General features: G+C 41.6%; 1 long non-coding RNA gene across 1 annotated transcript in view; it reads left to right on the top strand.

The window, feature by feature from the left end:
* The window catches only part of LOC130357855 (uncharacterized), a 44,990-nt gene extending 32,542 nt beyond the window's left edge, over positions 1-12,448 (top strand). Inside the window, exon 3 of the long non-coding RNA XR_008889299.1 lies at positions 12,152-12,448. This is a non-coding gene — a long non-coding RNA (uncharacterized LOC130357855). The remainder of the gene's footprint in view (positions 1-12,151) is intronic.
* Positions 12,449-16,640: the final 4,192 nt, after the last annotated feature.

Genomic DNA, 16,640 nt, shown 5'->3' with positions numbered 1-16,640 from the left:
TAGGAAGGACCTTCCCCTTTGATCCATCAGAGTATATCTTGTTCTACTGGACTTGAGCAGTCTATGTCACCTGAATGGCTGCATGTAAAACTGCATTTCAAATTTGACATTAATGTAAAGCAAATGTATGGTTAGCTATAAATTCTATCGGTGATAACAACTTCTCCTTAAAATGGGGTTGTCTTTATCAGGAAACTAAGATGTATGTGTTTGATAATACAGATCCAAAGCCTTCAGTTTCATAACTCCTGTGTGGTCATATCAACATTGCTCTGGCCTGGCCAGGCTGGCAAGTCTGTCAGGTTAAGTGTTTTCAAAGGAACACCAAATCTTATTGATCACACCTGGCAAAAAAAAATTATAGTTTTTTTAATCAAAAGTCATATTTTGTAGATCTGATATTAGGTATGACTCCAAAACCAATTTCCCCCCTAGGCTACTGGATGCAATGGATCCAGATTGTTGCATCCAGAATTTCCATCCAGGGTGACTCCCGATTGCCAGACACATGTGAACCAGGCCGTAGAGTGACATATAGGCCTTATAGGCATGGAAAGCAAAAAAAAATGGCACTCCAGTGGTCCTATAGCAAATTGAGTCTGTTTTAGCTTTTTTTTTTATTTTGCTTGAAAAGGAACTCTTCGAGCAGGACTTATTTCATTTTTGTATTGACTGGATGGGCTAATAAATATCCCATTTTGCTATTGGACCGCTGAAGTGATGCCTTTTGCTTTCTTGGACTATGGAGTATGTAGGACCCTTGGTCAGGTCTGTTGATTAGCTAAGAATTCGCTCTATATATATATATACACACAAATTGCCTACAGGACAAACAAAATACCAATTTCCCAGTTGTGCAAACCACTAATAACTTTTAATTGTACTATAAAATAAACTAACAATTAAATTGTACAATTAAAAGTTAAGCAAGTATTAGAGTTTTGCACAATTGGGAAATCAGCCCTTTGTTGCAATTTGTTGCTGTTCTTTTGTTCAAACAGTACATATCCCTCCGCAAAAAAGAAAAGGGATGACAATAATAATATAAAACATGCTGTTTTTTTATTACTGCATGATGTAAAAAATATATATGTATAAAAAAAAAAAAACAATGGACTTGACCAACAAACATGGCAGATAAAACATGTGGATTACTTTCACTGGATGAACCATCCACGGATAATCATGAAATACATATACACAACAGCACAATGTATAAATAAGATGCCAAAAAAGATAACTACCATGCATAAAAACACATCCAGTAAATGCCATGTACATTACCAACCTAGATAAGAGCCACAACATACTTTTTGCTGTGTTCTGGTTTTTGTTGTTGTTTTTTTGAGTTATTTGTTAAAACTTTATTGTATTTTTCCAAGTAATAGTGTCATGAATTCAGGGGTAGTAAAGCTGCCAATACAATGTTTGGTTTCAAAGCGGAAAATCAATATCTTATACAATGCTTAAACAAAACAGATCTGCAGACAACACCCTAACTTAAGTGCTCCAATGCAATTACATATTTTACACTTTAATAATATCCCTGAGGTATCTTTGCATCTCTACAGTCAGAGAAAAAGATTAAAGAGATTAATTAAGTAACATACTGTACTTTATGTGAGTGTCAGACCGTGTGCACCATGACCTCAAACTAAGGTGAAAGCGTATGACCAAAGAAAATAGATTAATTAACTTCATCTAAATGACTTATTATGTATATTAACTTATGAATGTAAAAATGACAGCAGCTAGTTGTATATTGAATTCAATGCAGTAGGTTTACTTGTGTATTCCAGTATGAGAAAATAAATTTGATACTGGGAGCAGGACAAGGTTCCTTGCTTCCAAACCCCCCCACACACACACCCTTGGAAGTTCGGTGGGAAATGATAAACGTGTGTGCTCAGTCTTTTCTGCATGTTTCATCACTTCATTAGCGACAGAATACAAGCTGCTGGAAAGTCAGCATTCACTTATTAAGAGAACTGTTTATAGTCTGTGGCTAAAAAGAAGAAATGTAAAAAGATAAACTATGTTAAAACAGCTGTGATGCATCCACCATAGAGATAAAACATAGCTCTACAAAGGAGCTGCATAAATGTGTATGCATCTAACTCCACCTAATGGTGGCAGCAAGCAACCAGAAATATATCATTTTACTGTATCCTAGTATGAAGCAGGGCTGTGGCCTTGGACAAATTCTTTATAAAGTTGTATTATAAAGCTGATTTGATTTAGGGATTTTATGGATAGGGGATAAGATGTCTGATCGCGAGGTCCAGCCTCTGGGATCCACTGCGATCTCCTTGCAGCACCCAGCGTTCTGAAAAAATATTGTTCCTTATGTTCTGGCCTCGCAGGGGGACCTAGACATAGGGAAAAGATGTCTAGAGGCTGAGTACCCCATTTGGCTATGGATCCAAAAAATTTTTGTTACTCATTTGGTAATCATCACATTATTTTCCATAAAGTAGTTAATTCTCTGGATTTCCATCTAGAGGCCACTTTTGTTCAAGCCACCATCAGTAGATGAATCATTACTGTTTTATCTTTTAAGGGCAGATCCGCCATCATTACATTTAAAAGTGCTACCTCTGGGCCACATGGTGGTATGGATCCAAGAATAAGGGCGATTTCCTTAAAAATTTGAATACAAAAAGGTCTAATTTTTTTTACAGTCCCACCAGTGCCTTAAATTGCCAACATGAGTATGGCAATGTCAACATTGGGCAGAATTAGTAGGGTGTATTTTAGATAACCATCTAAAATTAGTTTATTTGAGGCCTTTAGATGGATACCATTGTGAGACACCTCGGAACTGATTGACTACATGGGAGTCCATTTGTCAGTAGGTGATTTATCTAGTTCCCTTTCCCATTTCACACAACATGCCATAATCACATCCTTCTCTCTTAGAGCTTGGTAGACCTTAGATATTCATTCTGTACTACCTTTTCCCGTTATTGAAATATTTTCCAAGCCCATAAAAAAAAAAAAAAATCTCTAGAAAAGCAACTGATATTTATCCACCAGCTGCTCAAATGGGAGAAGCCCCTAATCATCAAAGTTATCCAAGATTGTTTTTATCCTCTTTATTATCCACTCAGTATAGTTAGAGTCAGGAATAACCCTGTGAATAAGTTTTAGGCATTATTCCCCATACTCTTGACACCGACTCCCACACAGATATTGGTGGACAGATTATGATTCGGTAAGTAGTTATACCATAATAGTGCACGTAGTTGAGAAACTTTGTAACATATGGGAATCCACCATGATTTTAACTGATCTAAGACATCAGCATTATAATTTGGAACTATATAGAACATGTTTAAATATAAAATAGAATCTGTATAGATCGGCCGATTGCTCTGGGGTGTGAACATGGAAGTTTCTGGTTGGGGATTTGCATTTAGGGGGTTTAGAAGTCTGGTCTGTGATCTGTGTATGGGGGATCCCCTTTAAGGGCCAAAGCACATGCAGGATACTCGTGAGTCAGGGTCTTTAAAAACCATTTTCACATGTCCTTAGGTTGAGCATGAGTAGAGAATAAGGAGGACTAGCCTATTCCACACTGAGTAAAAGCCTGACTGCACATGGTTAAGCAGATCAATTGTACGTCGGGGGATACCCATTTGGATGCGCCGGATGGAAAGTCTCTCATCAGGGCCAGAGTTGTGTGGGATCTGATGTCAAAGTCTTCTAAAAGTCATCTCAGCTACACCCTTGAGAATACCTTGGTTCAGTGATTATGAAGTTGGAGTTGCGCTAGAGAGCCCCACAATTATTTGTAATTTTTCCATAGTCAAGAAACAAGTTTGGCCATCACAATTTTGTGACCTATAAGAAGTTCAGAGATATACCTGACCACTGAGTCCACAACTCTTAACCAAGTAAAGTTATTCTTAGGGCTCATTCACACAAGCGGATATCTTTTCAAACCCGCAGCGGATCTGCCACTGCGAGTTTGAAAAGGGGCCTCCGTGCGCTACCCGCAGCAGATTTTGCTAGTGGAATCTATGCTGTTGAAAATCTGTTGCAGACTCTATTGACTTCAATGGTGTCTGTGGCGGATTTTCAACAGCAGAGATTCCGCTGGTGAAAATCTGTTGCGGTAGTGCACGGAGGCCCCTGTCCCTTTTCAAGCTCACAGTGGGAAATCCACTGCTGGTTTGAAAAGTAATCCACTCATGTGAATGAGCCCTTAACCCCTTAAGTACTCAGCCCATTTTGGCCTTAAAGGGGTACTCTGGTGAAAAATATTTTTTCTTAAATGAACTGGTGCCAGAAAGTTAAACAGATTTGTACATTACTTCTATTAAAAAAATCTTTACCATTCCTTTTAGCAGCTGTATGCTACAGCGGAAATTCTTTTCTTTTTGAATTTATTTTTTGTCTTGTTCACAGTGCTCTCTGCTGACACCTCTGTCTGTGTCAGGAACTGTCTAGAGCAGCATATGTTTGCTATGGGGATTTTCTTCAGGTCTGGACAGTTCCTGTTGCTAAAAAGTACTGGAAGGCCAAAGATTTTTTAAGTAGTAAGAAGTAATTTGCAAATCTGTTTAACTTTCTGGCACCAGTTGATTAAAAATAAAATTGTTTTCCACCCTTTAACGATGTAGGATGTCAATGTACGTCCTGGTGAAGTGGTACTTAGCAATGCTCGGGTCATGCGCGGCAGGTCCAAGCTGCTGATAGCAGCCAGGAACCTGACAGTAATGATGCCCCTTCTCTCCCCCTGGCTATCGGCGCCGCTGCTCCATTGCCGGCTCCGCTTCTCTCCCCCTGACTATCGGCGCCGGCAATGGGGCAGCGGCGCCGATAGCCAGGGGGAGAGAAGGGGCAACGGCGCCGATAGCAGGGGGAGAGAAACGGCGGCAGCAGGGCTCTAGACCCCAGGAAAGGCAGGGGGAGAGAAGCGGGCAGCGACGGCCTCTCTCCCCCTACCTTTCCTGGGGGCTTCTGCGGGGTCAGAAACAGTGTATCAGAGTATACACATGCACACACACGCACCCTCATTTTACCAAGGATATTTGGGTAAAAAACTTTTTTTACCCAAATATCCTTGGTAAAATGAGGGTGCGTGTTATAGGCCGGTGTGTGGTATACCCCGATAAATACGGTATTTGTGGGGTGAGATTTAAAAAATGCCATTTTGTAATTTTTGGGGGCTTCCGTTTCTACGCAGTGCCCTTTTCGTTAAAAATGACACCTTATCTTTATTCTCTAGGTCCATACGGTTACAAGGTTACCCAATTTATGTAGATGCATGAAACTACATGCACCAAAATGATAATGTTTAAAATTTTAATTTTCTGACCCCTATAACTTTTTTTTTCCACATACAGCACTATTTGAGGGCTAAGTTTTTTGCGCCATGGTTTGTAATTTTTTTTAACACTTTTTACTTTTTTTTTTTTTGCCCTACTATACCATGTAATTTTTTGATTGCATACACTGTTCATTGCTATGCCATAGCATAGCATTGATCTGTGTTATCGGTGCTCTGCTGCTCCAGCCTGCATGGACAGTGAGAAGGGAGGTAAGCACCCTCTCGCTGTCCTCTCAGCTGATCTGGACATCGCCCCCTCCATTAGACTTGCATTGTGGGGGCGGGGAGTGACATCACGAGGGGGCGGAGTCATGACATGACGATATTCCTGCCCCTGCATCGTGAGTCATCAGAGGATCTTTGCTCCGTGAGGCTGATGATAAGTGGGTGCTGCAGGAGAGATTGTAGTGGTCCGGCGGGACCCCCTGCGATCAGACATCTTATCCCCTATCCTTTGCATAGGGGATAAGATGTCTAGGGCTGGAGTACCCCTTTAAGTACCAGGACACCAGGGCATACCTTAAGCAAAGTTTATTCCGTCTCTGATTAACAGAATCCAAAGGATAGGAGATAAGATGTCTGATCGTGGGGGCCCCACCGCTGGGGACCCCCGAGAGCTCTCCTGCAGTACCCCCTGTCATCTGGTGCATGTAGTGAGCTTCATTCCCTGCTTGATGACTACCGATGCAGGGACCAGAGGATTGTGACATCATGGCCCCGCCCCTCATGATGTCACGTCCCAACCCCTTAATGCAAGTCTATGGGTGGGGGCGTGGGGGCCGTCAAGCCCCCTCCAATAGACTTGCATTAAGGGGGCGGGACATGATGTCACGAGGGGGCAGGGCCATGACATCACGATCCTTCGGTCCTTGCATCACCAGTCATCAGGCAGAGGGCTAAGCTCACTCCATGCACCAGATGACAGGAGGTGCTGCAGGAGATATCGCGGGAGTCCCCAGCGGCGGGGCCCCCACGATCAGACATCTTATCCCCTATCCTTTGTATGGGGGATAAGATGTCTAGGGCCGGAGTACCCCTTTAAGTACCAGGATGCCAGGGTGTACCTGTACGCCCTACGTCCTTAAGTGGTTAAGCAAAGCTTATTACGTCTCTGATAAACAGAAACGGCAACCTCTCCTAAGCACACACTTGTAACCCTTGCAACGCTATAGCCCAGATTTTGTTAAAGAACTGTTTAATGCTTAAAGGGGTACTCCGGTGGTCAACTTGTTTTTCCATTTTTGACTTACTCTATTTGTTTTGTTTCATTTCTATTCTTGTTGTTTAGCCTACTCTTTGTTGTTCCTTTCTTTGTTGTCTTTTTATCACTTTGTTTTCCTATGTTTGCTTCTATTTCCTGTTTCTTGCTGTGCTGAAAACTACAAATACCAGCATGCCACATGCCTTGCTGGTTTGGGGACGCTCCTTTTTTTTTTGTTTGTTTGTTCCGCCCTTTACCCATCCTACTATTTTCCCGGGTCGACCCCCTTATATACAGCACACTAATATAATCAGCCCTGTTTGGGATACACTGTCATACACACACAAAAGGGACTACAATTCCCAGCATGTGTCATTCAGGAGTCTTCAGTCTGTGGTATAACACCAGCAGGCTGCCTCTGTAGTCTCCTGGGGTTGTAGTTCACCACACCTCTATAGGGCATACACCAGTGTTTCCCAACCAGGGTGCCTCCATGTGTTGCAAAACTACAACTCCCCGCATGCCCTGACAGCCTTTGGGCATGCTAGGAGTTGTAGTTTTGCAACAGCTGGAGGCACACTGGTTGGGAAACACTGGTGTAACATGATGTGTATGCTGAATAGACTAGAACAGTGTTTCCCAACCAATGTGCCTCCAGCTGTTGCAAATCTACAACTCCCAGCATGCCCAGAGTCTGTCAGGGCATGCTGGGAGTTATTGTTTTGCAACAGCTGGAGGCACACTGGTTTGTAAACACTAGCATACACACACACAAGAGGGACTACAACTCCCAGCATGTGTCATTCAGGAGTACCCCCTCCCCCTTCACATATAGAGATCATTCCCAGTATGAGATGTATTCCCCTACAGTCCATACATCCCCAGACCATGCACCTTCTCATCCTCCCCTTCAGATAACACTTATCTTCTCTGTGAGGTCCTTCACCTGTGCAAACCTGCGTCCTCAGAATACAGAGCAGGGGGGAGCAGAGGTGACGAGCTGTATACTCAGCTGGATGAGATGACGGGGCGTGGCTTATTTTTTATCATGCAGACAGAGAAAAAAAAGCTGTGACATCTTGTCCACAACAGACTCAGAACTGTGGACAACAGTAAAAGAAAACTCTCTGAACTACAGAACTTCCTTCCCAACAAACAGGTAAGAAAAACACATACATGCTGCCAAAACATATAACACATGTATATTGCAAAAAAACTAAACTTACAAAGAAGATGCCATATAGTCAAAAAAATTAACCACCGGAGTACCCCTTTAATATAATTTCTTTACTTTCCTGTGTCTGGTTATCTGCACCCACAAACATCAAGGCCATCCCGACTTCCATTAATAACACATGGTACACCGGGATGCTCCCCAACAATCCAGCCATACTTCCAAGTGCAGCCCTCCATTGACAAAAGCTTTGCGCACCTGGGAGAGTTAACATGGGACTGCTACACCACTCACTGCACTGTGATGTTATCTATCTGGATTTTTCCAAAGCATTTGGGCTGAAGGGGAAACTGTGTGCAAGTGGATAAGTAACTGGCCCAATGATAGGAAACAGAGGGTGGTTATTAATGGTACTTATTCTGATTGGGTGACTGTTACTAGTGGAGTACCACAGGGATCAGTCTTGGGTCCTGTTCTATTTAACTAGTTAACGACCAAGGACATGTATACTCATCCATGTGCCGTTAACCGTCATACCAGCTGGCCCCCAGCTGATTCTTGTAGCTGAGGACTAGCGTTAATAGCCAACATGAGGCGGCAGACAGCTATTAACCCTTTAGATCGCCGCTGTCAAAGTTGAGAGTGGTGTCTAAAGAACCTTGTAAATGCTCCCTGGTGGGGTGGATTGACCGCCCCCCCCCCCCCCCACAGCGCGATCGTGGAGGGCGATCCACTGCGGAGGTAGCTGGAGGGCTTATCTCTCCTTCCGTGCAGGTCCCGGCTGTCGCAGGACCAGGCTTTATTACACAGATCAATGGGGTTCTATGGAACCCCATTGATCTGTATGAGGAATCTAATGATTCCTCCTAAAAGTCAGCTAAGGGGACTAATAAAGTGTGAAAAAAAAGTTTAATAAAAGTAAAAAAAAAAATAACACGCATTAACCCCTTCCTTCTTATCGCCACATGCGTAAATGTCCAAACTATAAAAATATATAATTAATTAAACCACCAGGTTAATGGCGTACACAAAAATTTTTTTTCCAAGGTCCAAAATAGTGTATTTTTGGTCAAATTTTATACCATAAAAAAATTATCAAAAGCGATCAAAAAGTCTGATCAAAACAAAAATAGTAACAATAAAAACTTCAGATCATGGTGCAAAAAATGAGCCCTCATACTGCCCCATTCGTGGAAAAAAAAAAGTTATAGGGGTCAGAATATGACAATTTTAAACATATAAATTTTCGTGCATGTAGTTAAAATTTTTTCCAGAAGTACGATAAAATCAAACCTATATAAGTAGGGTATCATTTTAATCATATGGACCTACAGAATAAAGATAAGGTGTAATTTTACTGAAAAATGCACAGCGTAGAAACAGAAGCCCCCAAATGTAAAAAAATTGTGTTTTTTCTTCAATTTTGTCGCACAATGATTTTTTTTTCCCTTTTCGCTGTAGATTTTTGGGTAAACAAATGACTGATGTCATTACAAAGTAGAATTGGTGGTGCAAAAAATAAGCCATCATATGAATTTTTTAGGTGCAAAATTGGAAGAGTTATGATTTTTTAAATGTAAGGAGGAAAAGTGCAAAATCAGAAGAACACTTGGTCCTTAAGGGGTTAATATATTTATTAATGACCTTGAGGGGTTGAATAGTAAAGTAGCAAACTTTGCAGATGATATTAAACTCTGTAAAGCAGTAAACATAATAGAGGACAGTGCACTGTTACAAATGGATCTGGATGGGTTGGAGGTTTGGTCTGAGAAGTGGCAGATGAGGTTCAACCCTGATGAATGTAAGGTACTGCACATGAGGAAGAAAAATCTGGGCTGGGATTATGTATTAAATGGGAGATCACTTGGGAAGACTGACATGGAATAGGACTTGGGAATCTTAGTTAACAGTATATTTAGCTGTAGTGACCAGTGTCGGGCAGCTGCTGCCAAGGCAAATAAAATCATGGGGTTCATCAATATGGACATAGATGCCCACGACAAGGAAATAATTCTAGCGATGTACAAATCACTAGTCAGACCACACATAGAATACTGTGTACAGTACTGGGCACCAGTGTACAAGAAAGATATAGTGGAGCTGGAGAGGGTTCAAAGATGGGCAACCAGAGTAATACAGGGAATGGGAGGACTACAGTACCCAGAAAGATTATCAGAATTAGGGTTATTTAGTTTAGAAAAAAGAAGGCTTTGGGGAAGTCTTAATAACTATGTATAAATATATCAGGGGACCGTACAGAGATCTCTCCCATGATCTATTCATACCCAGGACTGTATCTATAACAAGGGGGCATCCTCTACGTTTAGAGGAAAGAAGGTTTCTACACCAGCACAGACGGGGTTCTTTACTGTAAGAGCAGTGAGACTGTGGAATTCTCTGCCAGAGGAGGTGGTCATGGTGAACTCTGTAAAAGTTAAAAGGGGTCTGGATGCATTTTTGGAGAATAATAACATTACAGGTTATGGATCCAGGGATTTATTCTGATGCCATATTTGGAGTCGGGAAGGAATTTTTACCTCTAGTATGAGTTTTTTTTTTTGCCTTCCTCTGGATCAACTTAGTAGGGACTCATTAGGGTTATAGGTTGAACTTGATGCACTCTGGTCTTTTTTCAACCTTATGAACTATGTTACTGTTGACATCTGAGTAGCACTATAAACTCTATACCACACATAAAAATGAGAAAGACCTGTAAGGATATATACACGTGTTTGGGGATCTGACGTTGTTTTTATTAATCATGGCACAGAAGAGGGGGAAATGGAAGGGAAGCTAATCTCAGAAGTGATCCCATATTTTTCCATAGAACGGTTTCTAGCGTTTCTAAAGGAGTGATTCATTATTGCTCTGACTGGATGAGAAGTTGGACCAAAAAATGTTGACAGTAGTGTTTCTTTATCTTGCTTGTTGACAGGTCCAAGGTAAAGCCCTATTTTAGTCTGTGAAGTGCTAGATAGGCTCCTAGGTGCCCTGCTTCCAGCTTCTGGCATTGCTGCGGCTCCTTTTGGATGTAACTATAGAGATAGCAGTTATTTTTTACACTTTTCTGGACTTGGATTGCAGCTTCCAAAAGTAACCTTTATCTTAGCAAGGCAATCATTAAGGAGTACGTACCTCATTACACTGTCATTTGACAATTCCGTGGCATATTGCTTGTTCACACTAAATTCTCCCATGAGCAGACTAAGCCCAGTACGGATGTGTACTTGTAGCATAGAGATAACATCTACAAAAAGCTTTATTATCTCTCTGGTCCTGTTTATGTTGTAAGGGGCTTAAACATTTTTATTTTGGGGGGAAATTGAAAAAAAAACTGCAATTTTGCAACTTTAGGAGGGTTTTGTTTTTACTCTTTGTGCACTTTAGGGGAAAAATAACATATTCTCTTTTTTCTGTGGGTCAATATGAGTAAAACAATAACCATGTTACACTTTTTTTCTATTATTGTACTGACTTTGGAAAAAAAATCTAACTTTTTTAAAATAAAAAATATAAATTACCATATTATGACCCCTATAACTTTCCTGTTTTTTCGTATTCACAGCTGTATGAGGGCTAAATTATTGTGCCATGATTTGCAGTTTTTATCTGTACCTCATTGCTTATATGTGACTTTTTATTCATTTTTATTCCACTTTTTCTGGAAAATGATGTGACCAAAAATCAGCAATTTACCCCATTCACATCTTTCACATTATATTGTAATAGTTCGGACATTTATTTTTTTATGTGAAATTGGGAAAAAGTAGGGTGACTGAAAATTTTATTGAGGGAGGAGCTTATTCAGATTTTAGAACACAATTTCATATTTTTACAGACTTTACATTTATGTCTCTGTAAGGGACTATTGATAGCAATCTTCTGATTGCTAGTACTGTTTAGTACTATGCATTGGCATAGCAGTAATATCTTTGCTCCACTTGTACAACCAGACAGAAAGCAGACCATACAAGTGGATCCAGAAGGAGCAGCATAGAGCAGGTAAAGACACCTTCAGCCACCATCTTCACTTACCGAGTAGTGTTACAAAGCCCCGTAAATTGATCACGGCTTCTAACGGGTTAATGGCGGGTATCAGCATGATTGCTAGTGTCCATCATTAGTGGCAAACTGTGGTCTGTGAAGCGAGCAGAGCTTCTATGCTCATTTCATAGATTGCACATGCAACAGGGCATAAATGTACACCCTGGTGCACTTAGTACCAAATGGCTAGAACCAGCAACACCTGCACTTTACCACCATGTGCATATAGATATAGATTTAGTGTAGGATCTATCCTGATGTAGTTACCTTACAGTGGTTGGATGGTATACACTATTGATCAAATGGTGTGCTAATAATCTCCATTTTATGTATGCAGTGAATTTCACAGTAATGCAATTCTAATGAATTCATTTTATATGTATTCCTTATGATGCAGGGGGTGAAACTGATCCAGAGTGTTCTGGACCTCAGACTGGGCGGAAGGTCCACCTTCCAACAAGACAATGATCCTAAGCGCACAGCCAAGACAATAAAGGAGTGGCCTCTGTGAATGTCTTTAAATGCCACAGCCAGAACCCTGAAAGATCTCCAGAGTGACCTAATAATGGCTTCCACTGACAGTACCCATCCAACCTGAATCCAGGTGTGCAAACCGTATGGCAGCATCTCTAAGAAGACTGTAGGCTGTAATCGCTGTCAAAGGTGCCTCAACTATGTACTGAGTGAGGGGTCTAAATACTTATGTCAATGCAATTTTTTTTCTTTGGAATAAATTACCAAAGATTTTCAACATTTTTCATATTCTCATTATAGGGTATTGTGTGCAGAATGATGGCAAAAACTTGATTTTTGTTTTTCTTTAGTACAAAGCTTTAAAGGGGTATTCCAGGATTTTTTTTTTATTTGACTATACTACAGGGGCTGTAAAGTTAGTGTAGTTCATAATATAGTGTCTGTACCTGTGTGAGACGGTTTTCTCACAATTCTTCTGTGATTTTCACCCCACTATTTATTTTTACCAGCAAGCAAAATGACTGCTGTCTCAGATTTTTCCCAGCTTGCAATGCGGCCGAGACCTGACTCACTAGTCAGCTGATGACAGGGAGCCTGTCTGCTTCAATGGGTGGAGGGATCAATCTGCAACTAATGAAACAGCTGAAGGCACCCTGATTGAAAACCACAGGTCTGTAGCTCATTTATGTTTCAATGGGTGGGGTAGCTGATGTGTGGGATGGAGGAAAATAGAATTGTGGGGTTTGTAGTCAAAAATAGAACAGTCAATGTTTTGACTACAAAACGCCCAGAATTATGTGCAACACCTGACACTACTCTATAAGTAGTAATATACTCACTGCACCCCCCACTCTTCCCTGCCGGATCTTCAGTGCCATTTGCCTGAGATTAAGCGTACCCTTGTCTGTTTGCCTAGCCTGTGTTCTGACCCTTCAGCTGCATTATTGACTACGCACCCTTGCCGCCTGCCTTGACCTTCTGCTAAGTCCGACTTCGTCTCTGCCTCATCCTATTGTACTTCACCTCGACCAGCTCCCTGTGTGGTCGAGTCGTTTTGGGGGTAGTGACCTGGGTGTCGCCTGCCGCAGCAAGCCCATCCTGCCCTGCGGCGGACTCTGGTGAAGATCAGTGACACTTTAGACTCCGCTCCCCGATACGCTTGTGTCATCAGCCACACAGGTCAGTGGATCCACATCCAGCAGCGTTTCAGTCTGGTTTCCTCAAGATCATGTTTAAAAACTTGAATCTTGGTTTCATAAGACTAGAAAATCTTGTTTCTCACAGTCTGAGAGTCCCTTAGGTGCATTTTTTGCAATCTTCAGGTAGAATTTGATGTGTCTTTTACTGAAGAAAGGATTATTTCTGGCCTCCCTGCCATAAAGCCCAGAATAGTGGAGTGTTGCAGTGATGGTTAGCCTTCTGGAAGTTTTCCCCACCCATAGTTTTCCCCATAGGATCTTTGGAGTTCAGCCAGAGTGGCCATTGAGTTCTTGGCCGCTTCTCTTACCAAGGCAGTTCTTTCCACCTCATGGCTTGGCTTTTGCTTTGATATGCATTGTCATCTATGAGACCTTATATAGACAGGGTTGTGTCTTTCTAACTCCTGTCCAATCATCTGTATTTACCACAGGTGACTCCAATCAAGGTGTAGAAACATCTCAGAGATGATGGAGAGAAATGGGACACCCCAGAGCTACATTTAAAGTGTCACAACAAAGGGTCTGAATACTTAAGTCAATGCAAAATTAGGTTTTCCTTTTATCATTTAAATAACATTTCTAAAAGGGGATTTTTTCAAGGGTCTAAAAATGGATCATATATATAATTTTTGTATATTTCTTGACTTTTTTCTTAAGGCAAAATACCTGGGAGCCAACTAGCGACATTCACAAATCACCTAAGGGCAGTAATGTCCAGTAACAGCCAGCAACATTTAAGGAACATGGACATACTCTCAGTGACAGACCCCCTCTATACACAAGTAACCCTTTCTCCACCACCAGAAGTGGGAGGTCAACAAGAAATTTTGCAAATCTCCCAGTTAAAGGGGTACTCTGGCCCTAGACATCTTATGCCCTATCCAAAGGAATAAGATGTCTGATCACTAGGGTTCCCAGCAGTCTCCTGCAGCACCCCCTGTCATCTGGTGCACGGAGTGAGCTTTGCTCTCTGCCTGATGACTGGTGATGCAGGGAGCGAAGCATCGTGATGTCATGACCCTGCCCCCTTGTGACATCACGTCCCGCCCCTTAATGCAAGTCTATGGGAGGGGGCTTGACAGCCACCACGTCCCCTCCCATAGACTTGCATTAAGGGAGTGGGAGGTGATGTCATGAGGGGCAGGGCCATGACATCACCATCCTCCGGTCCTTGCATCGGCAGTCATCAGACAGGGAACGAAGCTCACTCCACGCACCAGATGACAGGGGGTCTTCTGGAGAGATCATGGGGGTCCCGCTGCCTTTGTATAGGGCATAAGATGTCTAGGGGTGGAGTACCCCTTTAAGTACCCTATGTATTTCCTCTTTATCTCCCTGTGTCTGGTATCACTTCAACCTACACCATTTTGGGCGCCCTATATCCATCAGCCAGGGACCAGTTATCACCATCACGCTAGTGCAGCCTCTCACCTTCTGACAACACTTGGGATCCAATTTGTTCCCACTCTAACCATTTATGACACAGTTGCCTCTTTATTGCTGAGGAAAGGACTACAAGTACCAGCTACTCTGCAATTCACCTACATGTGCTCTTTGGCCTCTACATAGATATAGATATTTATTTAACAGTGGGTCCATTGTGATGTGGTTATCTTGCAGTATTCTGCTGTAATCTCAGGGGAGATTTATCAAAACCTGTCCAGAGGTAAAGTTGCTGAGTTGCCCTAAGCAACCAATCAGGGCACGTCTTACATTTTTCAGAGGTCTTTTAAAAAATGAAAGAAGCAATCTGATTGGTTGCTACGGGTAACTCAGCAACTTTTCCTCTGGGCAGGTTTTGATAAATCTCCCCCTGTATGTTTGCATTTATGTTGCAGCCATGGCAGTGCAGTGTGCAAATGCATATTTAAGTTATATAAATGCTTTTTATGGATATGCTGACTTTTTAGGTTTTAGTTTTTTTTTTCTTTTTTCGATATATACACAGCAGATAGATAGAAAGTTAAATAGATAGATAGATAGATAGATAGAATGCAAAAGAGGATCCACAACACTCCAAGTAAGGTGAAAAACAAACGTGCACTTTATTCACCAATGTTTAAAGATACAAATTTTAATGGTCTCTCGCCATCTTTCTCAAGCATGCAGAGGATTACAAGTGTTACATATTTATGTGGTATTAGAATAATTATAACTAATCATCATTAATTAGTGTACAGTCATCACAAATCATCAATAAACATCAAAAATACAGTGTATAGATCACAATTCCAATTCAAGTATATTACAGTGATAATATGCTCAGCGGTGTATTCAGCAAATGGTGTAGACTTATAGCTCAATAGTGTTAAATTTATCCCCAAAGTGTAATAGCACAATTAAAAGTTATTAAAAACAATCATATTTCTTCTAGAGGGGGAGACGTCACACTCACCGGAGTATACAGTAAGTTTGTTGGCCTTTTTAGTGACAAATCCATGCTCCTGCATTTACAAGCCGTGCAAGGGCTCCTGGGAAATGGCTGTAACCAATCAAAGTGAAGCCCAATTTGTGACAATGGGCAGTAGCATTCTGCATCTGTTGTGGCCATATTGGAAGAGGGCAAATAATTGCAAATGACTAATGCTAAAACAGAATGCCAAAGGGCGTCATATAGTACGCATGAGCCTATGATGCCCTGTCTTAGCATTAGTTGCTCAAGAAAGATGGCAAGAGGCCTTGAAACATGGGTGAATAAAGTGCACGTTTGATTTTCACCTTACTTGGAGTGCTGCGGATCCTCTTTTGCATTGTGTCTTTAAGTATACAGACAGTGACCTGGCCTGTTCTCTGCTGGCACCCACCTACTACGAACAACTTACCGGTTGTGCTGCTTCTTCTGTGGAATATCAGATAGATAGATAGATACTGTAGATAGAGAGCAACAGTATACTTTTGTGATATTTAGTTCTATGCAAAAGTATAGCCAAATGAATGCCTAAAAGAATCTCTTAAAGGAGTTTCTGTATAGGAAAAAAGAAAGAGACCGATAACGGTGCTTAGAGCATTACCCTTGGCAACAGGAGCAATGGGGTTCAGGGTTTAGCCCAAAAACCATATGGATGGCCGCTCACCTTAAAGAAGATGAATAAAAGCCTTTCACCCCAGCGATGATGGGGTACTGAGTAGAGGGAACCGCAGCGCCATCTCTAAAGGGTTTCTTTTATCAAGCTTCTCCTAGTCTTAAAGGAGTTGTCCTCCCATTCACACATA

This window comes from Hyla sarda, chromosome 2, assembly GCF_029499605.1.
Source record: "Hyla sarda isolate aHylSar1 chromosome 2, aHylSar1.hap1, whole genome shotgun sequence".
Classification (NCBI taxonomy): domain Eukaryota; kingdom Metazoa; phylum Chordata; class Amphibia; order Anura; family Hylidae; genus Hyla; species Hyla sarda.
Note: the sequence above shows the minus strand (reverse complement) of the source record. Positions and strands in the feature narration are given on the sequence as shown.